Here is a 24660-nt window from a genome sequence, read left to right as displayed (position 1 = left end):
CAGGAGCTCACAAGGGCAACGGCAAAGCCTACTCCCTCCGCACCCTTCTGCAGATGCTCAACCCGAGCCCACCGCCACGCACTGCTCGAGACCCACTGGGCACTCGAGAACCTCACCGGGCCACACGCAAAATCGGGGAAGGCCACAGGCCTGGCGTGAGGCTCCAGGCTGCAACAAAGGAAGCTTGCTCATTTTGGCTTCCGGACTCAAACCCAGAAGCGGCATGAATAAAGTGTGATCCTGGCCAAAACACACCTATCCAAGCTGCAAGCTCACTGGGCCTAAAAGAGCACACACTCCGACTCTGAAGACCAGAAGGGGAGCTAGGTGCCTCGCAAGCCCTCACCGGCCTCTCAGCAGGGACCTGGGATTCATGGACGACCCAGCTCTCGTACAGACATGGTTGAACCTTAGACAGGAGCCCCTCCAATGCTGGAGCCCTGGGTGGTGTTTGCATGCATGTCGGCAGGGGACGCTGGCCCTCACTCCTCACAGTCCCCTATCCCCGAGAGAGGAAACGTCCTGGACCTCAGTTTCGAGGAGGAGACGGTACAGCGTTCTCACTCATTTTGTTCAGATTTTCCAAGGAATGCATACAAGGGTGTCATCGTCGATCGAAGCACATGCTGGGATGCTGTAGCACACAGCCGGGCAGGCCGTGGGGCTGTTCAGAGGAGCCTAGACCTCAGAGTACGCCAAAAGAGTGGGAAATACACAGCCCTCAGGCCTCTCAGCAAGAGCGACAGTCAATCCACTCTTGCAGCCACTGGGCCCGTCAGAGGGAAACCTAATACCCAATGGCACGTCTCGGGGTGGTTGAATGCCTACCGACCTGTGTTATCCACGTCCACGCTCGGCAACGTGGCCCACCTCACTCGTTCCAGTTCTCCTCTTCACCTCCAGTCGTCGGACCACGCAAACGTCCTCTTCCCTTTGCCATCGGCCAGCCTTGCCAATCAACCGCACCTGAGAAGTGGACAGAAATCACTCAGGATTCAGAATTGGACCGGCGTCCTTAGAACATGATTCCTGAGAACATTTACCTGGGCCAGAGCTCCGAACCTGCTTCACAAGGACCTCTAGCCCTTACGAAGAACTGAATGTTTGTCTGACAGCATGACTGCAGTAAGTTAGGCACGTACGTCGGCCGTTGTGTGTGAGGGTGTGTGTGTGTGTGTGTTCCTGCGTGCGCGAGGCCGTGACAATCACTGCGCAGGGTGACGCACTCGTGGGTTTCTCTGTGGGCCTCTGAATCCGCGTCTTGGTCTTTGGGTATGCTTGAGGCCCTCGGCAGTGACCTTGAACAGTAAAAGCCACAGTTTATACACAGCACCGAGGCTTTGGACCACCCCACCGAATGCAGAAAGACGCCTGTCAGCTTCAAGAGGCCACGTGTGAACGTGGACCCCCAGACGCTGTTGAAATAGGCAACGGTCTCCCGCTCTCCCACAGCCATGCCTTCTGACCAAAGCACAGAGATTGGTCCAGACATGAGTCCCGGCCGTGGGTGTCCCACGTACGTGGACCTGGAGACCCTGCCACCTAGTAGCACATCTGATGTCCACCTGGGGCCACTCCCAGCACTTTTGGAAGCAAGGAAACCTCCCATGGTTGGCGTTGACACTGACCTTCAGCTGGCTACAGGCAAGACGCAGCCCCGCACCTCTCAAGGGGCTAGCGGACTTCAGCCCAAGTGCCAAGTGCCACTTCTCGCCAACTAGGACAAATCACGTTCTGTGGACCCTTGGGAATGCCCACCACGGGAAGTGGTGGGCCTTAGCAACCATGACCCAGGTGGGAACCCCACGACGGAAACTAGGCCATTTTCCCGGCCACGTCTCGCCAGCTCCCAGCCGGCAGGTTTTGCAGCCCTCAACCCGGAGGAGACGCTCAAATGCTTGACAGCCTCGTCCTACGTGCCCACCTCCTGCCCGCACGGCGACTCGACCTTGCTCAAAGCCACAGGCATCGTGCGGACATGGCGACACTGTACACCAAGGAAGACAGACCGCATACATGTCTGCTTTGAGGACGCTGACCACACCCCATGCATTCTGGCACTTCTTCACTGCCACAGCGACACTCCCGAGGACCTCACAGACTTCAAGGCCACCGTCCCCGAGGATCACACACAGACATTCAATGGAAGACCTCTGTCACGCGAGGGGACTTGCAAGTCTGAAAGGGCACAGTGGCTGTCCGCGGCAGTGCACCGGCCATCGCAACGGTGCCCCCATCTCCGGCCCGCATAAACCTCTGCCTGCTTGAAAGGCCCACGTGCCACACGGGCCGGCCACGTCATGCCCTCTGGGAGAAACACTTTCGCGCTGCACATTCCCAAACGGGGGAACAAAGCGGCCAAAACGCATGTTCGCATAACTCACCTTCCTCCTCGGAGGCCGGCACAAATACCTCAGCATGTCCATCTACTCTAGGTCCCGCAAGACACCCTTTGGGAGTCATTCCTCCGGCAAAGGGATCGCAACTGAACACAAGTTACCTACCTCACCGCATCCTCGTGAACTGTCAAAGCCTCCCCTTCTTAGGCAGCTGATGCCAGCCCATCACAAACAGGACACATCCTTGGGAAGCCGAGGCCAGCACCTGCCACCCAATGATGACAGCCCATTTCATGACATCACAGAGGACCTGTCCTCATCCTCCCGTACATTCCTGTCCCGGCCATCAGCCACCACGCAGGCTTAAGTGCAGCGCGGTCCTCACCCCACTCCACGATGACCCACTTGTCCCCAGCACTGTGCCGGCAGTTAAAGTAGGGGAGCAGACAAGGGCAACACCCAGGCCTGATCCATCAGCCGCATTAGGCCGACGCCCAACCCGAGCCACACCCGTCCACAGCTCCAGCCTCACTTGGCACTCAAGAAACTCACCGTGCCAAACGCAAGAACACGGAGGGCCACAGGCCTGGCCTCAGCCTCCGGGTTCCAACCAGAGAAGCTTGCTCATTTTGGCCTCCAGAATTAAACCCCGAAGCGGCATGCACCAAGCGTGATCCTGGCCAAAACACACTTTGCCAAGCTGCAAGCTCACTTGGCCTACACCAGCACACACCCCGACTCTCAAGACCAGCAGGAGAGCACGCCCCCTCGCATGGCCTCAACGGCCTTGCAGCAGACACCTGATATTCATAGGCGACCCAGCTTATGGGTAGACACAGTCGACCCTCAGACAGGGGCCCCTCCAATATTAGGAGCCCTGGGTGGTGTTTGCATGCATGTCAGCAGGGGACGCTGGCCCGCCCTCCTCACGGTCCCCTACCCCCGAGAGAGGAAACGTGCTGGACCTCAGTTTCGATGAGGAGACGGTAGAGGGTTCTCACTCATTTTGTTCAGATTTTCCAAGGAATGCATACAAGGGTGTCATCATCGATCCAAGCACGTGCTGGGAGGCTGCAGCACACAAGCGGGCATGCCATGGGGGTCTGCAGAGGGTCCACGACCCCCTGGTACTCCAAAACCCTGGGGAATCCACAGTCCTCAGGCCAGAGGACTCAAGAGCAACACTCAATCCACTCTGGCAGCCACTGGGCCCGTCTGAGGAAAACCTAATATCCAATGGCACATCTTAGGCTGGGTGAATGCCTACCTTCCAGAGTTAGCCACGGCCACACTTAGCAACATGCGCCCGCCCCGTTCTTCCAATTCTCCTTAGCACGTCCAGTCATCAGACAACGCGAAGGTCTTCTGGTCTTTGCCGACGGCCAGCCTTGCCCAGCAGCTGCGCCTGAGCAGTGCCCATAAATCACACAGGCTTCAGAATTGGACCGCGTTCCTAAGAGAACATGATTCACACGCCCTTTTACCTGGGCTTGAGCCCAGACCCTGCTTCCCAAGGACCTCTACCCTTACCGCGAACTCAATGTTTGTCTAACTGCACAACTGCAGGAAGTTCGGCACGTACGTTGGCCGGTGTCAGAGAGGGAGTATGCGTGTGTTCACGCGCGTGAGCGTGTGTCACTGTGACTGCGCACGAGGACGCGCGCTTCTGGGCTTCTTTGTGTGCCTCTGAATCCGCATCCTGGTCTCTGTGTGTCGCTGTGGCCCTCTGCTGAGACCTCGAACAATGAAACCCACAGTTGATACACAGCGCCGTGGCTTTGGACCCCCCCAATTGAATGGACAAAGACCCCTGCAAGTTTCAAGAGGCTGAAGGTGAACTTTGACCCCCAGGGGCTGTTGACATAGGCCACAGGAGATCCTGCCAGCTTGTAGCACATCTGATGTGCACTTGGGGCCACCCCCAGCGCCTCTGGAAGCAAGGAAACACCCTGTGGGCGGGCCAATACTTTTGTGCAGCTGCCTACAGACAAGATGCAGCCCGGCACCTCTCAGGGGCTAACCAAATTCAGCCCAAGTGACAATTCTCGCCAAATAGGCCAAATCACTTTCCGAGGACCCATGGGAGTGTCCACCACAGGAAGCGGGCGGCTTCAGCAACCATGACCCAGGTCCCAGCCCCACGGCGGAAACTAGGCCACCTTCCCGGCCAAGTGTCGCCAGCGCCCGGCCGGAAGGGTTCGCGGCCCTGAATCCGGAGTAAGCGCTCAAATGCTGGACAGCTTCGTCCTATGTGCCCTCCTCCTGCTCACAGGGCAACTTGACCCTACCGGAAGCACACACGGGGACACTGTACACCAGGGAAGACAGACCGCAAGCATGTCTGCTTTCATGACACCGACCTTACCCCGTGCATCCTGGCACTTCTGCCCTGCCACAGCGACACTACTAAGAACCTAACAGAGGTCAAAGGCACTGTCCCCGAGGACCACAGACAGATTTCAAACGGAAGACCTGTGCCACGCGAGGGGACCTGGAAGCTTCAAAGGGAACAGTGGCTGTCCACGGCAGCGCACCTGGCATCGCAACAGTGACACCCACCTCTGCCCCGCCAACGGACTGCTCCAGATAAACCTCTGGCTGTTCGAAAAGCCTGCCTGCCACACGGGCCGGCCGCGTCATGCCCGCCTGGAGAAACACCTTCGCTTTGCACATTCCCAAATCAGGGAACAGAGTGGCCAAAGGGCACGTTCGCATAACTCACCTACCCGCAAGGAGACCGGCACAGACGCCTCAGCATGTCTATCTTCTCTACGTCCCGCAAGACACCCTTGGGGAGTCATTCCTCCCGCAATGGAATCACAAGTCTAGGCAGGTTACCTACCTCACCGCATCCACATGAACTGCCAAAGCCATCCCCTCCATAGGCAGCTGATGCCAGCCCAGCATGAACATGACACATCCTTGGGAAGACGAGGCCAGTGCCTGCAACCCAATGATGCCAGCCCATGCCACAACATCACGCAGGACCTGTCCTCATCACGGCTTACCTTTCTGTCCAGTCCGTCAGCCGCCACGCAGGCCTAAATACAGCACTCCGGCCTCACCCCACTCCACCGTGACCCACTGGCAGCCAACGCAGTGCCGGGAGTTGCAGTACAGGAGCTCACAAGGGCAACGGCAAAGCCTACTCCCTCCGCACCCTTCTGCAGATGCTCAACCCGAGCCCACCGCCACGCACTGCTCGAGACCCACTGGGCACTCGAGAACCTCACCGGGCCACACGCAAAATCGGGGAAGGCCACAGGCCTGGCGTGAGGCTCCAGGCTGCAACAAAGGAAGCTTGCTCATTTTGGCTTCCGGACTCAAACCCAGAAGCGGCATGAATAAAGTGTGATCCTGGCCAAAACACACCTATCCAAGCTGCAAGCTCACTGGGCCTAAAAGAGCACACACTCCGACTCTGAAGACCAGAAGGGGAGCTAGGTGCCTCGCAAGCCCTCACCGGCCTCTCAGCAGGGACCTGGGATTCATGGACGACCCAGCTCTCGTACAGACATGGTTGAACCTTAGACAGGAGCCCCTCCAATGCTGGAGCCCTGGGTGGTGTTTGCATGCATGTCGGCAGGGGACGCTGGCCCTCACTCCTCACAGTCCCCTATCCCCGAGAGAGGAAACGTCCTGGACCTCAGTTTCGAGGAGGAGACGGTACAGCGTTCTCACTCATTTTGTTCAGATTTTCCAAGGAATGCATACAAGGGTGTCATCGTCGATCGAAGCACATGCTGGGACGCTGTAGCACACAGCCGGGCAGGCCGTGGGGCTGTTCAGAGGAGCCTAGACCTCAGAGTACGCCAAAAGAGTGGGAAATACACAGCCCTCAGGCCTCTCAGCAAGAGCGACAGTCAATCCACTCTTGCAGCCACTGGGCCCGTCAGAGGGAAACCTAATACCCAATGGCACGTCTCGGGGTGGTTGAATGCCTACCGACCTGTGTTATCCACGTCCACGCTCGGCAACGTGGCCCACCTCACTCGTTCCAGTTCTCCTCTTCACCTCCAGTCGTCGGACCACGCAAACGTCCTCTTCCCTTTGCCATCGGCCAGCCTTGCCAATCAACCGCACCTGAGAAGTGGACAGAAATCACTCAGGATTCAGAATTGGACCGGCGTCCTTAGAACATGATTCCTGAGAACATTTACCTGGGCCAGAGCTCCGAACCTGCTTCACAAGGACCTCTAGCCCTTACGAAGAACTGAATGTTTGTCTGACAGCACGACTGCAGTAAGTTAGGCACGTACGTCGGCCGTTGTGTGTGAGGGTGTGTGTGTGTGTGTGTTCCTGCGTGCGCGAGGCCGTGACAATCACTGCGCAGGGTGACGCACTCGTGGGTTTCTCTGTGGGCCTCTGAATCCGCGTCTTGGTCTTTGGGTATGCTTGAGGCCCTCGGCAGTGACCTTGAACAGTAAAAGCCACAGTTTATACACAGCACCGAGGCTTTGGACCACCCCACCGAATGCAGAAAGACGCCTGTCAGCTTCAAGAGGCCACGTGTGAACGTGGACCCCCAGACGCTGTTGAAATAGGCAACGGTCTCCCGCTCTCCCACAGCCATGCCTTCTGACCAAAGCACAGAGATTGGTCCAGACATGAGTCCCGGCCGTGGGTGTCCCACGTACGTGGACCTGGAGACCCTGCCACCTAGTAGCACATCTGATGTCCACCTGGGGCCACTCCCAGCACTTTTGGAAGCAAGGAAACCTCCCATGGTTGGCGTTGACACTGACCTTCAGCTGGCTACAGGCAAGACGCAGCCCCGCACCTCTCAAGGGGCTAGCGGACTTCAGCCCAAGTGCCAAGTGCCACTTCTCGCCAACTAGGACAAATCACGTTCTGTGGACCCTTGGGAATGCCCACCACGGGAAGTGGTGGGCCTTAGCAACCATGACCCAGGTGGGAACCCCACGACGGAAACTAGGCCATTTTCCCGGCCACGTCTCGCCAGCTCCCAGCCGGCAGGTTTTGCAGCCCTCAACCCGGAGGAGACGCTCAAATGCTTGACAGCCTCGTCCTACGTGCCCACCTCCTGCCCGCACGGCGACTCGACCTTGCTCAAAGCCACAGGCATCGTGCGGACATGGCGACACTGTACACCAAGGAAGACAGACCGCATACATGTCTGCTTTGAGGACGCTGACCACACCCCATGCATTCTGGCACTTCTTCACTGCCACAGCGACACTCCCGAGGACCTCACAGACTTCAAGGCCACCGTCCCCGAGGATCACACACAGACATTCAATGGAAGACCTCTGTCACGCGAGGGGACTTGCAAGTCTGAAAGGGCACAGTGGCTGTCCGCGGCAGTGCACCGGCCATCGCAACGGTGCCCCCATCTCCGGCCCGCATAAACCTCTGCCTGCTTGAAAGGCCCACGTGCCACACGGGCCGGCCACGTCATGCCCTCTGGGAGAAACACTTTCGCGCTGCACATTCCCAAACGGGGGAACAAAGCGGCCAAAACGCATGTTCGCATAACTCACCTTCCTCCTCGGAGGCCGGCACAAATACCTCAGCATGTCCATCTACTCTAGGTCCCGCAAGACACCCTTTGGGAGTCATTCCTCCGGCAAAGGGATCGCAACTGAACACAAGTTACCTACCTCACCGCATCCTCGTGAACTGTCAAAGCCTCCCCTTCTTAGGCAGCTGATGCCAGCCCATCACAAACAGGACACATCCTTGGGAAGCCGAGGCCAGCACCTGCCACCCAATGATGACAGCCCATTTCATGACATCACAGAGGACCTGTCCTCATCCTCCCGTACATTCCTGTCCCGGCCATCAGCCACCACGCAGGCTTAAGTGCAGCGCGGTCCTCACCCCACTCCACGATGACCCACTTGTCCCCAGCACTGTGCTGGCAGTTAAAGTAGGGGAGCAGACAAGGGCAACACCCAGGCCTGATCCATCAGCCGCATTAGGCCGACGCCCAACCCGAGCCACACCCGTCCACAGCTCCAGCCTCACTTGGCACTCAAGAAACTCACCGTGCCAAACGCAAGAACACGGAGGGCCACAGGCCTGGCCTCAGCCTCCGGGTTCCAACCAGAGAAGCTTGCTCATTTTGGCCTCCAGAATTAAACCCCGAAGCGGCATGCACCAAGCGTGATCCTGGCCAAAACACACTTTGCCAAGCTGCAAGCTCACTTGGCCTACACCAGCACACACCCCGACTCTCAAGACCAGCAGGAGAGCACGCCCCCTCGCATGGCCTCAACGGCCTTGCAGCAGACACCTGATATTCATAGGCGACCCAGCTTATGGGTAGACACAGTCGACCCTCAGACAGGGGCCCCTCCAATATTAGGAGCCCTGGGTGGTGTTTGCATGCATGTCAGCAGGGGACGCTGGACCGCCCTCCTCACGGTCCCCTACCCCCGAGAGAGGAAACGTGCTGGACCTCAGTTTCGATGAGGAGACGGTAGAGGGTTCTCACTCATTTTGTTCAGATTTTCCAAGGAATGCATACAAGGGTGTCATCATCGATCCAAGCACGTGCTGGGAGGCTGCAGCACACAAGCGGGCATGCCATGGGGGTCTGCAGAGGGTCCACGACCCCCTGGTACTCCAAAACCCTGGGGAATCCACAGTCCTCAGGCCAGAGGACTCAAGAGCAACACTCAATCCACTCTGGCAGCCACTGGGCCCGTCTGAGGAAAACCTAATATCCAATGGCACATCTTAGGCTGGGTGAATGCCTACCTTCCAGAGTTAGCCACGGCCACACTTAGCAACATGCGCCCGCCCCGTTCTTCCAATTCTCCTTAGCACGTCCAGTCATCAGACAACGCGAAGGTCTTCTGGTCTTTGCCGACGGCCAGCCTTGCCCAGCAGCTGCGCCTGAGCAGTGCCCATAAATCACACAGGCTTCAGAATTGGACCGCGTTCCTAAGAGAACATGATTCACACGCCCTTTTACCTGGGCTTGAGCCCAGACCCTGCTTCCCAAGGACCTCTACCCTTACCGCGAACTCAATGTTTGTCTAACTGCACAACTGCAGGAAGTTCGGCACGTACGTTGGCCGGTGTCAGAGAGGGAGTATGCGTGTGTTCACGCGCGTGAGCGTGTGTCACTGTGACTGCGCACGAGGACGCGCGCTTCTGGGCTTCTTTGTGTGCCTCTGAATCCGCATCCTGGTCTCTGTGTGTCGCTGTGGCCCTCTGCTGAGACCTCGAACAATGAAACCCACAGTTGATACACAGCGCCGTGGCTTTGGACCCCCCCAATTGAATGGACAAAGACCCCTGCAAGTTTCAAGAGGCTGAAGGTGAACTTTGACCCCCAGGGTCTGTTGACATAGGCCACAGGAGATCCTGCCAGCTTGTAGCACATCTGATGTGCACTTGGGGCCACCCCCAGCGCCTCTGGAAGCAAGGAAACACCCTGTGGGCGGGCCAATACTTTTGTGCAGCTGCCTACAGACAAGATGCGGCCCGGCACCTCTCAGGGGCTAACCAAATTCAGCCCAAGTGACAATTCTCGCCAAATAGGCCAAATCACTTTCCGAGGACCCATGGGAGTGTCCACCACAGGAAGCGGGCGGCTTCAGCAACCATGACCCAGGTCCCAGCCCCACGGCGGAAACTAGGCCACCTTCCCGGCCAAGTGTCGCCAGCGCCCGGCCGGAAGGGTTCGCGGCCCTGAATCCGGAGTAAGCGCTCAAATGCTGGACAGCTTCGTCCTATGTGCCCTCCTCCTGCTCACAGGGCAACTTGACCCTACCGGAAGCACACACGGGGACACTGTACACCAGGGAAGACAGACCGCAAGCATGTCTGCTTTCATGACACCGACCTTACCCCGTGCATCCTGGCACTTCTGCCCTGCCACAGCGACACTACTAAGAACCTAACAGAGGTCAAAGGCACTGTCCCCGAGGACCACAGACAGATTTCAAACGGAAGACCTGTGCCACGCGAGGGGACCTGGAAGCTTCAAAGGGAACAGTGGCTGTCCACGGCAGCGCACCTGGCATCGCAACAGTGACACCCACCTCTCCCCCGCCAACGGACTGCTCCAGATAAACCTCTGGCTGTTCGAAAAGCCTGCCTGCCACACGGGCCGGCCGCGTCATGCCCGCCTGGAGAAACACCTTCGCTTTGCACATTCCCAAATCAGGGAACAGAGTGGCCAAAGGGCACGTTCGCATAACTCACCTACCCGCAAGGAGACCGGCACAGACGCCTCAGCATGTCTATCTTCTCTACGTCCCGCAAGACACCCTTGGGGAGTCATTCCTCCCGCAATGGAATCACAAGTCTAGGCAGGTTACCTACCTCACCGCATCCACATGAACTGCCAAAGCCATCCCCTCCATAGGCAGCTGATGCCAGCCCAGCATGAACATGACACATCCTTGGGAAGACGAGGCCAGTGCCTGCAACCCAATGATGCCAGCCCATGCCACAACATCACGCAGGACCTGTCCTCATCACGGCTTACCTTTCTGTCCAGTCCGTCAGCCGCCACGCAGGCCTAAATACAGCACTCCGGCCTCACCCCACTCCACCGTGACCCACTGGCAGCCAACGCAGTGCCGGGAGTTGCAGTACAGGAGCTCACAAGGGCAACGGCAAAGCCTACTCCCTCACCACCCTTCTGCAGATGCTCAACCCGAGCCCACCGCCACGCACTGCTCGAGACCCACTGGGCACTCGAGAACCTCACCGGGCCACACGCAAAATCGGGGAAGGCCACAGGCCTGGCGTGAGGCTCCAGGCTGCAACAAAGGAAGCTTGCTCATTTTGGCTTCCGGACTCAAACCCAGAAGCGGCATGAATAAAGTGTGATCCTGGCCAAAACACACCTATCCAAGCTGCAAGCTCACTGGGCCTAAAAGAGCACACACTCCGACTCTGAAGACCAGAAGGGGAGCTAGGTGCCTCGCAAGCCCTCACCGGCCTCTCAGCAGGGACCTGGGATTCATGGACGACCCAGCTCTCGTACAGACATGGTTGAACCTTAGACAGGAGCCCCTCCAATGCTGGAGCCCTGGGTGGTGTTTGCATGCATGTCGGCAGGGGACGCTGGCCCTCACTCCTCACAGTCCCCTATCCCCGAGAGAGGAAACGTCCTGGACCTCAGTTTCGAGGAGGAGACGGTACAGCGTTCTCACTCATTTTGTTCAGATTTTCCAAGGAATGCATACAAGGGTGTCATCGTCGATCGAAGCACATGCTGGGACGCTGTAGCACACAGCCGGGCAGGCCGTGGGGCTGTTCAGAGGAGCCTAGACCTCAGAGTACGCCAAAAGAGTGGGAAATACACAGCCCTCAGGCCTCTCAGCAAGAGCGACAGTCAATCCACTCTTGCAGCCACTGGGCCCGTCAGAGGGAAACCTAATACCCAATGGCACGTCTCGGGGTGGTTGAATGCCTACCGACCTGTGTTATCCACGTCCACGCTCGGCAACGTGGCCCACCTCACTCGTTCCAGTTCTCCTCTTCACCTCCAGTCGTCGGACCACGCAAACGTCCTCTTCCCTTTGCCATCGGCCAGCCTTGCCAATCAACCGCACCTGAGAAGTGGACAGAAATCACTCAGGATTCAGAATTGGACCGGCGTCCTTAGAACATGATTCCTGAGAACATTTACCTGGGCCAGAGCTCCGAACCTGCTTCACAAGGACCTCTAGCCCTTACGAAGAACTGAATGTTTGTCTGACAGCACGACTGCAGTAAGTTAGGCACGTACGTCGGCCGTTGTGTGTGAGGGTGTGTGTGTGTGTGTGTTCCTGCGTGCGCGAGGCCGTGACAATCACTGCGCAGGGTGACGCACTCGTGGGTTTCTCTGTGGGCCTCTGAATCCGCGTCTTGGTCTTTGGGTATGCTTGAGGCCCTCGGCAGTGACCTTGAACAGTAAAAGCCACAGTTTATACACAGCACCGAGGCTTTGGACCACCCCACCGAATGCAGAAAGACGCCTGTCAGCTTCAAGAGGCCACGTGTGAACGTGGACCCCCAGACGCTGTTGAAATAGGCAACGGTCTCCCGCTCTCCCACAGCCATGCCTTCTGACCAAAGCACAGAGATTGGTCCAGACATGAGTCCCGGCCGTGGGTGTCCCACGTACGTGGACCTGGAGACCCTGCCACCTAGTAGCACATCTGATGTCCACCTGGGGCCACTCCCAGCACTTTTGGAAGCAAGGAAACCTCCCATGGTTGGCGTTGACACTGACCTTCAGCTGGCTACAGGCAAGACGCAGCCCCGCACCTCTCAAGGGGCTAGCGGACTTCAGCCCAAGTGCCAAGTGCCACTTCTCGCCAACTAGGACAAATCACGTTCTGTGGACCCTTGGGAATGCCCACCACGGGAAGTGGTGGGCCTTAGCAACCATGACCCAGGTGGGAACCCCACGACGGAAACTAGGCCATTTTCCCGGCCACGTCTCGCCAGCTCCCAGCCGGCAGGTTTTGCAGCCCTCAACCCGGAGGAGACGCTCAAATGCTTGACAGCCTCGTCCTACGTGCCCACCTCCTGCCCGCACGGCGACTCGACCTTGCTCAAAGCCACAGGCATCGTGCGGACATGGCGACACTGTACACCAAGGAAGACAGACCGCATACATGTCTGCTTTGAGGACGCTGACCACACCCCATGCATTCTGGCACTTCTTCACTGCCACAGCGACACTCCCGAGGACCTCACAGACTTCAAGGCCACCGTCCCCGAGGATCACACACAGACATTCAATGGAAGACCTCTGTCACGCGAGGGGACTTGCAAGTCTGAAAGGGCACAGTGGCTGTCCGCGGCAGTGCACCGGCCATCGCAACGGTGCCCCCATCTCCGGCCCGCATAAACCTCTGCCTGCTTGAAAGGCCCACGTGCCACACGGGCCGGCCACGTCATGCCCTCTGGGAGAAACACTTTCGCGCTGCACATTCCCAAACGGGGGAACAAAGCGGCCAAAACGCATGTTCGCATAACTCACCTTCCTCCTCGGAGGTCGGCACAAATACCTCAGCATGTCCATCTACTCTAGGTCCCGCAAGACACCCTTTGGGAGTCATTCCTCCGGCAAAGGGATCGCAACTGAACACAAGTTACCTACCTCACCGCATCCTCGTGAACTGTCAAAGCCTCCCCTTCTTAGGCAGCTGATGCCAGCCCATCACAAACAGGACACATCCTTGGGAAGCCGAGGCCAGCACCTGCCACCCAATGATGACAGCCCATTTCATGACATCACAGAGGACCTGTCCTCATCCTCCCGTACATTCCTGTCCCGGCCATCAGCCACCACGCAGGCTTAAGTGCAGCGCGGTCCTCACCCCACTCCACGATGACCCACTTGTCCCCAGCACTGTGCCGGCAGTTAAAGTAGGGGAGCAGACAAGGGCAACACCCAGGCCTGATCCATCAGCCGCATTAGGCCGACGCCCAACCCGAGCCACACCCGTCCACAGCTCCAGCCTCACTTGGCACTCAAGAAACTCACCGTGCCAAACGCAAGAACACGGAGGGCCACAGGCCTGGCCTCAGCCTCCGGGTTCCAACCAGAGAAGCTTGCTCATTTTGGCCTCCAGAATTAAACCCCGAAGCGGCATGCACCAAGCGTGATCCTGGCCAAAACACACTTTGCCAAGCTGCAAGCTCACTTGGCCTACACCAGCACACACCCCGACTCTCAAGACCAGCAGGAGAGCACGCCCCCTCGCATGGCCTCAACGGCCTTGCAGCAGACACCTGATATTCATAGGCGACCCAGCTTATGGGTAGACACAGTCGACCCTCAGACAGGGGCCCCTCCAATATTAGGAGCCCTGGGTGGTGTTTGCATGCATGTCAGCAGGGGACGCTGGCCCGCCCTCCTCACGGTCCCCTACCCCCGAGAGAGGAAACGTGCTGGACCTCAGTTTCGATGAGGAGACGGTAGAGGGTTCTCACTCATTTTGTTCAGATTTTCCAAGGAATGCATACAAGGGTGTCATCATCGATCCAAGCACGTGCTGGGAGGCTGCAGCACACAAGCGGGCATGCCATGGGGGTCTGCAGAGGGTCCACGACCCCCTGGTACTCCAAAACCCTGGGGAATCCACAGTCCTCAGGCCAGAGGACTCAAGAGCAACACTCAATCCACTCTGGCAGCCACTGGGCCCGTCTGAGGAAAACCTAATATCCAATGGCACATCTTAGGCTGGGTGAATGCCTACCTTCCAGAGTTAGCCACGGCCACACTTAGCAACATGCGCCCGCCCCGTTCTTCCAATTCTCCTTAGCACGTCCAGTCATCAGACAACGCGAAGGTCTTCTGGTCTTTGCCGACGGCCAGCCTTGCCCAGCAGCTGCGCCTGAGCAGTGCCCATAAATCACACAGGCTTCAGAATTGGACCGCGTTCCTAAGAGAACATGATTCACATGCCCTTTTACCTGGGCTTGAGCCCAGACCCTGCTTCCCAAGGACCTCTACCCTTACCGCGAACTCAATGTTTGTCTAACTGCACAACTGCAGGAAGTTCGGCACGTACGTTGGCCGGTGTCAGAGAGGGAGTATGCGTGTGTTCACGCGCGTGAGCGTGTGTCACTGTGACTGCGCACGAGGACGCGCGCTTCTGGGCTTCTTTGTGTGCCTCTGAATCCGCATCCTGGTCTCTGTGTGTCGCTGTGGCCCTCTGCTGAGACCTCGAACAATGAAACCCACAGTTGATACACAGCGCCGTGGCTTTGGACCCCCCCAATTGAATGGAGAAAGACCCCTGCAAGTTTCAAGAGGCTGAAGGTGAACTTTGACCCCCAGGGGCTGTTGACATAGGCCACAGGAGATCCTGCCAGCTTGTAGCACATCTGATGTGCACTTGGGGCCACCCCCAGCGCCTCTGGAAGCAAGGAAACACCCTGTGGGCGGGCCAATACTTTTGTGCAGCTGCCTACAGACAAGATGCGGCCCGGCACCTCTCAGGGGCTAACCAAATTCAGCCCAAGTGACAATTCTCGCCAAATAGGCCAAATCACTTTCCGAGGACCCATGGGAGTGTCCACCACAGGAAGCGGGCGGCTTCAGCAACCATGACCCAGGTCCCAGCCCCACGGCGGAAACTAGGCCACCTTCCCGGCCAAGTGTCGCCAGCGCCCGGCCGGAAGGGTTCGCGGCCCTGAATCCGGAGTAAGCGCTCAAATGCTGGACAGCTTCGTCCTATGTGCCCTCCTCCTGCTCACAGGGCAACTTGACCCTACCGGAAGCACACACGGGGACACTGTACACCAGGGAAGACAGACCGCAAGCATGTCTGCTTTCATGACACCGACCTTACCCCGTGCATCCTGGCACTTCTGCCCTGCCACAGCGACACTACTAAGAACCTAACAGAGGTCAAAGGCACTGTCCCCGAGGACCACAGACAGATTTCAAACGGAAGACCTGTGCCACGCGAGGGGACCTGGAAGCTTCAAAGGGAACAGTGGCTGTCCACGGCAGCGCACCTGGCATCGCAACAGTGACACCCACCTCTCCCCCGCCAACGGACTGCTCCAGATAAACCTCTGGCTGTTCGAAAAGCCTGCCTGCCACACGGGCCGGCCGCGTCATGCCCGCCTGGAGAAACACCTTCGCTTTGCACATTCCCAAATCAGGGAACAGAGTGGCCAAAGGGCACGTTCGCATAACTCACCTACCCGCAAGGAGACCGGCACAGACGCCTCAGCATGTCTATCTTCTCTACGTCCCGCAAGACACCCTTGGGGAGTCATTCCTCCCGCAATGGAATCACAAGTCTAGGCAGGTTACCTACCTCACCGCATCCACATGAACTGCCAAAGCCATCCCCTCCATAGGCAGCTGATGCCAGCCCAGCATGAACATGACACATCCTTGGGAAGACGAGGCCAGTGCCTGCAACCCAATGATGCCAGCCCATGCCACAACATCACGCAGGACCTGTCCTCATCACGGCTTACCTTTCTGTCCAGTCCGTCAGCCGCCACGCAGGCCTAAATACAGCACTCCGGCCTCACCCCACTCCACCGTGACCCACTGGCAGCCAACGCAGTGCCGGGAGTTGCAGTACAGGAGCTCACAAGGGCAACGGCAAAGCCTACTCCCTCACCACCCTTCTGCAGATGCTCAACCCGAGCCCACCGCCACGCACTGCTCGAGACCCACTGGGCACTCGAGAACCTCACCGGGCCACACGCAAAATCGGGGAAGGCCACAGGCCTGGCGTGAGGCTCCAGGCTGCAACAAAGGAAGCTTGCTCATTTTGGCTTCCGGACTCAAACCCAGAAGCGGCATGAATAAAGTGTGATCCTGGCCAAAACACACCTATCCAAGCTGCAAGCTCACTGGGCCTAAAAGAGCACACACTCCGACTCTGAAGACCAGAAGGGGAGCTAGGTGCCTCGCAAGCCCTCACCGGCCTCTCAGCAGGGACCTGGGATTCATGGACGACCCAGCTCTCGTACAGACATGGTTGAACCTTAGACAGGAGCCCCTCCAATGCTGGAGCCCTGGGTGGTGTTTGCATGCATGTCGGCAGGGGACGCTGGCCCTCACTCCTCACAGTCCCCTATCCCCGAGAGAGGAAACGTCCTGGACCTCAGTTTCGAGGAGGAGACGGTACAGCGTTCTCACTCATTTTGTTCAGATTTTCCAAGGAATGCATACAAGGGTGTCATCGTCGATCGAAGCACATGCTGGGACGCTGTAGCACACAGCCGGGCAGGCCGTGGGGCTGTTCAGAGGAGCCTAGACCTCAGAGTACGCCAAAAGAGTGGGAAATACACAGCCCTCAGGCCTCTCAGCAAGAGCGACAGTCAATCCACTCTTGCAGCCACTGGGCCCGTCAGAGGGAAACCTAATACCCAATGGCACGTCTCGGGGTGGTTGAATGCCTACCGACCTGTGTTATCCACGTCCACGCTCGGCAACGTGGCCCACCTCACTCGTTCCAGTTCTCCTCTTCACCTCCAGTCGTCGGACCACGCAAACGTCCTCTTCCCTTTGCCATCGGCCAGCCTTGCCAATCAACCGCACCTGAGAAGTGGACAGAAATCACTCAGGATTCAGAATTGGACCGGCGTCCTTAGAACATGATTCCTGAGAACATTTACCTGGGCCAGAGCTCCGAACCTGCTTCACAAGGACCTCTAGCCCTTACGAAGAACTGAATGTTTGTCTGACAGCACGACTGCAGTAAGTTAGGCACGTACGTCGGCCGTTGTGTGTGAGGGTGTGTGTGTGTGTGTGTTCCTGCGTGCGCGAGGCCGTGACAATCACTGCGCAGGGTGACGCACTCGTGGGTTTCTCTGTGGGCCTCTGAATCCGCGTCTTGGTCTTTGGGTATGCTTGAGGCCCTCGGCAGTGACCTTGAACAGTAAAAGCCACAGTTTATACACAGCACCGAGGCTTTGGACCACCCCACCGAATGCAGAAAGACGCCTGTCAGCTTCAAGAGGCCACGTGTGAACGTGGACCCCCAGACGCTGTTGAAATAGGCAACGGTCTCCCGCTCTCCCACAGCCATGCCTTCTGACCAAAGCACAGAGATTGGTCCAGACATGAGTCCCGGCCGTGGGTGTCCCACGTACGTGGACCTGGAGACCCTGCCACCTAGTAGCACATCTGATGTCCACCTGGGGCCACTCCCAGCACTTTTGGAAGCAAGGAAACCTCCCATGGTTGGCGTTGACACTGACCTTCAGCTGGCTACAGGCAAGACGCAGCCCCGCACCTCTCAAGGGGCTAGCGGACTTCAGCCCAAGTGCCAAGTGCCACTTCTCGCCAACTAGGACAAATCACGTTCTGTGGACCCTTGGGAATGCCCACCACGGGAAGTGGTGGGCCTTAGCAACCATGACCCAGGTGGGAACCCCACGACGGAAACTAGGCCATTTTCCCGGCCACGTCTCGCCAGCTCCCAGCCGGCAGGTTTTGCAGCCCTCAACCCGGAGGAGACGCTCAAATGCTTGACAGCCTCGTCCTACGTGCCCACCTCCTGCCCGCACGGCGACTCGACCTTGCTCAAAGCCACAGGCATCGTGCGGACATGGCGACACTGTACACCAAGGAAGACAGACCGCATACATGTCTGCTTTGAGGACGCTGACCACACCCCATGCATTCTGGCACTTCTTCACTGCCACAGCGACACTCCCGAGGACCTCACAGACTTCAAGGCCACCGTCCCCGAGGATCACACACAGACATTCAATGGAAGACCTCTGTCACGCGAGGGGACTTGCAAGTCTGAAAGGGCACAGTGGCTGTCCGCGGCAGTGCACCGGCCATCGCAACGGTGCCCCCATCTCCGGCCCGCATAAACCTCTGCCTGCTTGAAAGGCCCACGTGCCACACGGGCCGGCCACGTCATGCCCTCTGGGAGAAACACTTTCGCGCTGCACATTCCCAAACGGGGGAACAAAGCGGCCAAAACGCATGTTCGCATAACTCACCTTCCTCCTCGGAGGTCGGCACAAATACCTCAGCATGTCCATCTACTCTAGGTCCCGCAAGACACCCTTTGGGAGTCATTCCTCCGGCAAAGGGATCGCAACTGAACACAAGTTACCTACCTCACCGCATCCTCGTGAACTGTCAAAGCCTCCCCTTCTTAGGCAGCTGATGCCAGCCCATCACAAACAGGACACATCCTTGGGAAGCCGAGGCCAGCACCTGCCACCCAATGATGACAGCCCATTTCATGACATCACAGAGGACCTGTCCTCATCCTCCCGTACATTCCTGTCCCGGCCATCAGCCACCACGCAGGCTTAAGTGCAGCGCGGTCCTCACCCCACTCCACGATGACCCACTTGTCCCCAGCACTGTGCCGGCAGTTAAAGTAGGGGAGCAGACAAGGGCAACACCCAGGCCTGATCCATCAGCCGCATTAGGCCGACGCCCAACCCGAGCCACACCCGTCCACAGCTCCAGCCTCACTTGGCACTCAAGAAACTCACCGTGCCAAACGCAAGAACACGGAGGGCCACAGGCCTGGCCTCAGCCTCCGGGTTCCAACCAGAGAAGCTTGCTCATTTTGGCCTCCAGAATTAAACCCCGAAGCGGCATGCACCAAGCGTGATCCTGGCCAAAACACACTTTGCCAAGCTGCAAGCTCACTTGGCCTACACCAGCACACACCCCGACTCTCAAGACCAGCAGGAGAGCACGCCCCCTCGCATGGCCTCAACGGCCTTGCAGCAGACACCTGATATTCATAGGCGACCCAGCTTATGGGTAGACACAGTCGACCCTCAGACAGGGGCCCCTCCAATATTAGGAGCCCTGGGTGGTGTTTGCATGCATGTCAGCAGGGGACGCTGGCCCGCCCTCCTCACGGTCCCCTACCCCCGAGAGAGGAAACGTGCTGGACCTCAGTTTCGATGAGGAGACGGTAGAGGGTTCTCACTCATTTTGTTCAGATTTTCCAAGGAATGCATACAAGGGTGTCATCATCGATCCAAGCACGTGCTGGGAGGCTGCAGCACACAAGCGGGCATGCCATGGGGGTCTGCAGAGGGTCCACGACCCCCTGGTACTCCAAAACCCTGGGGAATCCACAGTCCTCAGGCCAGAGGACTCAAGAGCAACACTCAATCCACTCTGGCAGCCACTGGGCCCGTCTGAGGAAAACCTAATATCCAATGGCACATCTTAGGCTGGGTGAATGCCTACCTTCCAGAGTTAGCCACGGCCACACTTAGCAACATGCGCCCGCCCCGTTCTTCCAATTCTCCTTAGCACGTCCAGTCATCAGACAACGCGAAGGTCTTCTGGTCTTTGCCGACGGCCAGCCTTGCCCAGTAGCTGCGCCTGAGCAGTGCCCATAAATCACACAGGCTTCAGAATTGGACCGCGTTCCTAAGAGAACATGATTCACATGCCCTTTTACCTGGGCTTGAGCCCAGACCCTGCTTCCCAAGGACCTCTACCCTTACCGCGAACTCAATGTTTGTCTAACTGCACAACTGCAGGAAGTTCGGCACGTACGTTGGCCGGTGTCAGAGAGGGAGTATGCGTGTGTTCACGCGCGTGAGCGTGTGTCACTGTGACTGCGCACGAGGACGCGCGCTTCTGGGCTTCTTTGTGTGCCTCTGAATCCGCATCCTGGTCTCTGTGTGTCGCTGTGGCCCTCTGCTGAGACCTCGAACAATGAAACCCACAGTTGATACACAGTGCCGTGGCTTTGGACCCCCCCAATTGAATGGAGAAAGACCCCTGCAAGTTTCAAGAGGCTGAAGGTGAACTTTGACCCCCAGGGGCTGTTGACATAGGCCACAGGAGATCCTGCCAGCTTGTAGCACATCTGATGTGCACTTGGGGCCACCCCCAGCGCCTCTGGAAGCAAGGAAACACCCTGTGGGCGGGCCAATACTTTTGTGCAGCTGCCTACAGACAAGATGCGGCCCGGCACCTCTCAGGGGCTAACCAAATTCAGCCCAAGTGACAATTCTCGCCAAATAGGCCAAATCACTTTCCGAGGACCCATGGGAGTGTCCACCACAGGAAGCGGGCGGCTTCAGCAACCATGACCCAGGTCCCAGCCCCACGGCGGAAACTAGGCCACCTTCCCGGCCAAGTGTCGCCAGCGCCCGGCCGGAAGGGTTCGCGGCCCTGAATCCGGAGTAAGCGCTCAAATGCTGGACAGCTTCGTCCTATGTGCCCTCCTCCTGCTCACAGGGCAACTTGACCCTACCGGAAGCACACACGGGGACACTGTACACCAGGGAAGACAGACCGCAAGCATGTCTGCTTTCATGACACCGACCTTACCCCGTGCATCCTGGCACTTCTGCCCTGCCACAGCGACACTACTAAGAACCTAACAGAGGTCAAAGGCACTGTCCCCGAGGACCACAGACAGATTTCAAACGGAAGACCTGTGCCACGCGAGGGGACCTGGAAGCTTCAAAGGGAACAGTGGCTGTCCACGGCAGCGCACCTGGCATCGCAACAGTGACACCCACCTCTCCCCCGCCAACGGACTGCTCCAGATAAACCTCTGGCTGTTCGAAAAGCCTGCCTGCCACACGGGCCGGCCGCGTCATGCCCGCCTGGAGAAACACCTTCGCTTTGCACATTCCCAAATCAGGGAACAGAGTGGCCAAAGGGCACGTTCGCATAACTCACCTACCCGCAAGGAGACCGGCACAGACGCCTCAGCATGTCTATCTTCTCTACGTCCCGCAAGACACCCTTGGGGAGTCATTCCTCCCGCAATGGAATCACAAGTCTAGGCAGGTTACCTACCTCACCGCATCCACATGAACTGCCAAAGCCATCCCCTCCATAGGCAGCTGATGCCAGCCCAGCATGAACATGACACATCCTTGGGAAGACGAGGCCAGTGCCTGCAACCCAATGATGCCAGCCCATGCCACAACATCACGCAGGACCTGTCCTCATCACGGCTTACCTTTCTGTCCAGTCCGTCAGCCGCCACGCAGGCCTAAATACAGCACTCCGGCCTCACCCCACTCCACCGTGACCCACTGGCAGCCAACGCAGTGCCGGGAGTTGCAGTACAGGAGCTCACAAGGGCAACGGCAAAGCCTACTCCCTCCGCACCCTTCTGCAGATGCTCAACCCGAGCCCACCGCCACGCACTGCTCGAGACCCACTGGGCACTCGAGAACCTCACCGGGCCACACGCAAAATCGGGGAAGGCCACAGGCCTGGCGTGAGGCTCCAGGCTGCAACAAAGGAAGCTTGCTCATTTTGGCTTCCGGACTCAAACCCAGAAGCGGCATGAATAAAGTGTGATCCTGGCCAAAACACACCTATCCAAGCTGCAAGCTCACTGGGCCTAAAAGAGCACACACTCCGACTCTGAAGACCAGAAGGGGAGCTAGGTGCCTCGCAAGCCCTCACCGGCCTCTCAGCAGGGACCTGGGATTCATGGACGACCCAGCTCTCGTACAGACATGGTTGAACCTTAGACAGGAGCCCCTCCAATGCTGGAGCCCTGGGTGGTGTTTGCATGCATGTCGGCAGGGGACGCTGGCCCTCACTCCTCACAGTCCCCTATCCCCGAGAGAGGAAACGTCCTGGACCTCAGTTTCGAGGAGGAGACGGTACAGCGTTCTCACTCATTTTGTTCAGATTTTCCAAGGAATGCATACAAGGGTGTCATCGTCGATCGAAGCACATGCTGGGACGCTGTAGCACACAGCCGGGCAGGCCGTGGGGCTGTTCAGAGGAGCCTAGACCTCAGAGTACGCCAAAAGAGTGGGAAATACACAGCCCTCAGGCCTCTCAGCAAGAGCGACAGTCAATCCACTCTTGCAGCCACTGGGCCCGTCAGAGGGAAACCTAATACCCAATGGCACGTCTCGGGGTGGTTGAATGCCTACCGACCTGTGTTATCCACGTCCACGCTCGGCAACGTGGCCCACCTCACTCGTTCCAGTTCTCCTCTTCACCTCCAGTCGTCGGACCACGCAAACGTCCTCTTCCCTTTGCCATCGGCCAGCCTTGCCAATCAACCGCACCTGAGAAGTGGACAGAAATCACTCAGGATTCAGAATTGGACCGGCGTCCTTAGAACATGATTCCTGAGAACATTTACCTGGGCCAGAGCTCCGAACCTGCTTCACAAGGACCTCTAGCCCTTACGAAGAACTGAATGTTTGTCTGACAGCACGACTGCAGTAAGTTAGGCACGTACGTCGGCCGTTGTGTGTGAGGGTGTGTGTGTGTGTGTGTTCCTGCGTGCGCGAGGCCGTGACAATCACTGCGCAGGGTGACGCACTCGTGGGTTTCTCTGTGGGCCTCTGAATCCGCGTCTTGGTCTTTGGGTATGCTTGAGGCCCTCGGCAGTGACCTTGAACAGTAAAAGCCACAGTTTATACACAGCACCGAGGCTTTGGACCACCCCACCGAATGCAGAAAGACGCCTGTCAGCTTCAAGAGGCCACGTGTGAACGTGGACCCCCAGATGCTGTTGAAATAGGCAACGGTCTCCCGCTCTCCCACAGCCATGCCTTCTGACCAAAGCACAGAGATTGGTCCAGACATGAGTCCCGGCCGTGGGTGTCCCACGTACGTGGACCTGGAGACCCTGCCACCTAGTAGCACATCTGATGTCCACCTGGGGCCACTCCCAGCACTTTTGGAAGCAAGGAAACCTCCCATGGTTGGCGTTGACACTGACCTTCAGCTGGCTACAGGCAAGACGCAGCCCCGCACCTCTCAAGGGGCTAGCGGACTTCAGCCCAAGTGCCAAGTGCCACTTCTCGCCAACTAGGACAAATCACGTTCTGTGGACCCTTGGGAATGCCCACCACGGGAAGTGGTGGGCCTTAGCAACCATGACCCAGGTGGGAACCCCACGACGGAAACTAGGCCATTTTCCCGGCCACGTCTCGCCAGCTCCCAGCCGGCAGGTTTTGCAGCCCTCAACCCGGAGGAGACGCTCAAATGCTTGACAGCCTCGTCCTACGTGCCCACCTCCTGCCCGCACGGCGACTCGACCTTGCTCAAAGCCACAGGCATCGTGCGGACATGGCGACACTGTACACCAAGGAAGACAGACCGCATACATGTCTGCTTTGAGGACGCTGACCACACCCCATGCATTCTGGCACTTCTTCACTGCCACAGCGACACTCCCGAGGACCTCACAGACTTCAAGGCCACCGTCCCCGAGGATCACACACAGACATTCAATGGAAGACCTCTGTCACGCGAGGGGACTTGCAAGTCTGAAAGGGCACAGTGGCTGTCCGCGGCAGTGCACCGGCCATCGCAACGGTGCCCCCATCTCCGGCCCGCATAAACCTCTGCCTGCTTGAAAGGCCCACGTGCCACACGGGCCGGCCACGTCATGCCCTCTGGGAGAAACACTTTCGCGCTGCACATTCCCAAACGGGGGAACAAAGCGGCCAAAACGCATGTTCGCATAACTCACCTTCCTCCTCGGAGGTCGGCACAAATACCTCAGCATGTCCATCTACTCTAGGTCCCGCAAGACACCCTTTGGGAGTCATTCCTCCGGCAAAGGGATCGCAACTGAACACAAGTTACCTACCTCACCGCATCCTCGTGAACTGTCAAAGCCTCCCCTTCTTAGGCAGCTGATGCCAGCCCATCACAAACAGGACACATCCTTGGGAAGCCGAGGCCAGCACCTGCCACCCAATGATGACAGCCCATTTCATGACATCACAGAGGACCTGTCCTCATCCTCCCGTACATTCCTGTCCCGGCCATCAGCCACCACGCAGGCTTAAGTGCAGCGCGGTCCTCACCCCACTCCACGATGACCCACTTGTCCCCAGCACTGTGCCGGCAGTTAAAGTAGGGGAGCAGACAAGGGCAACACCCAGGCCTGATCCATCAGCCGCATTAGGCCGACGCCCA

The 24660-nt window shown here is 58.1% G+C and overlaps 1 long non-coding RNA gene and 9 other non-coding genes across 10 annotated transcripts in view; all 10 read right to left on the bottom strand.

Moving 5' to 3' along the window:
• The window catches only part of LOC136793933 (uncharacterized), a 68099-nt gene that overhangs the window by 37172 nt on the left and 6267 nt on the right, over positions 1-24660 (bottom strand). The window lies entirely within an intron of this gene.
• Positions 525-617, bottom strand: LOC131754064 (small nucleolar RNA SNORD116). Its single transcript, XR_009335113.1, has one exon. It is a non-coding gene; the product is annotated as a small nucleolar RNA SNORD116 (small nucleolar RNA).
• Positions 3301-3393, bottom strand: LOC131754006 (small nucleolar RNA SNORD116). Its single transcript, XR_009335058.1, has one exon. It is a non-coding gene; the product is annotated as a small nucleolar RNA SNORD116 (small nucleolar RNA).
• LOC131754063 (small nucleolar RNA SNORD116) lies at positions 5981-6073 on the bottom strand. The gene has a single exon (XR_009335112.1). It is a non-coding gene; the product is annotated as a small nucleolar RNA SNORD116 (small nucleolar RNA).
• Positions 8757-8849, bottom strand: LOC131754005 (small nucleolar RNA SNORD116). Its single transcript, XR_009335057.1, has one exon. It is a non-coding gene; the product is annotated as a small nucleolar RNA SNORD116 (small nucleolar RNA).
• On the bottom strand, positions 11437-11529 carry LOC131754062 (small nucleolar RNA SNORD116). Its single transcript, XR_009335111.1, has one exon. It is a non-coding gene; the product is annotated as a small nucleolar RNA SNORD116 (small nucleolar RNA).
• On the bottom strand, positions 14213-14305 carry LOC131754004 (small nucleolar RNA SNORD116). The gene has a single exon (XR_009335056.1). It is a non-coding gene; the product is annotated as a small nucleolar RNA SNORD116 (small nucleolar RNA).
• Positions 16893-16985, bottom strand: LOC131754061 (small nucleolar RNA SNORD116). Its single transcript, XR_009335110.1, has one exon. It is a non-coding gene; the product is annotated as a small nucleolar RNA SNORD116 (small nucleolar RNA).
• On the bottom strand, positions 19669-19761 carry LOC131754003 (small nucleolar RNA SNORD116). Its single transcript, XR_009335055.1, has one exon. It is a non-coding gene; the product is annotated as a small nucleolar RNA SNORD116 (small nucleolar RNA).
• On the bottom strand, positions 22349-22441 carry LOC131754060 (small nucleolar RNA SNORD116). Its single transcript, XR_009335109.1, has one exon. It is a non-coding gene; the product is annotated as a small nucleolar RNA SNORD116 (small nucleolar RNA).

The sequence above is a fragment of the Kogia breviceps genome, chromosome 3 (genome assembly GCF_026419965.1).
Source record: "Kogia breviceps isolate mKogBre1 chromosome 3, mKogBre1 haplotype 1, whole genome shotgun sequence".
Lineage (NCBI taxonomy): Eukaryota > Metazoa > Chordata > Mammalia > Artiodactyla > Physeteridae > Kogia > Kogia breviceps.
This window is presented reverse-complemented; position numbering and strand designations above follow the sequence as displayed.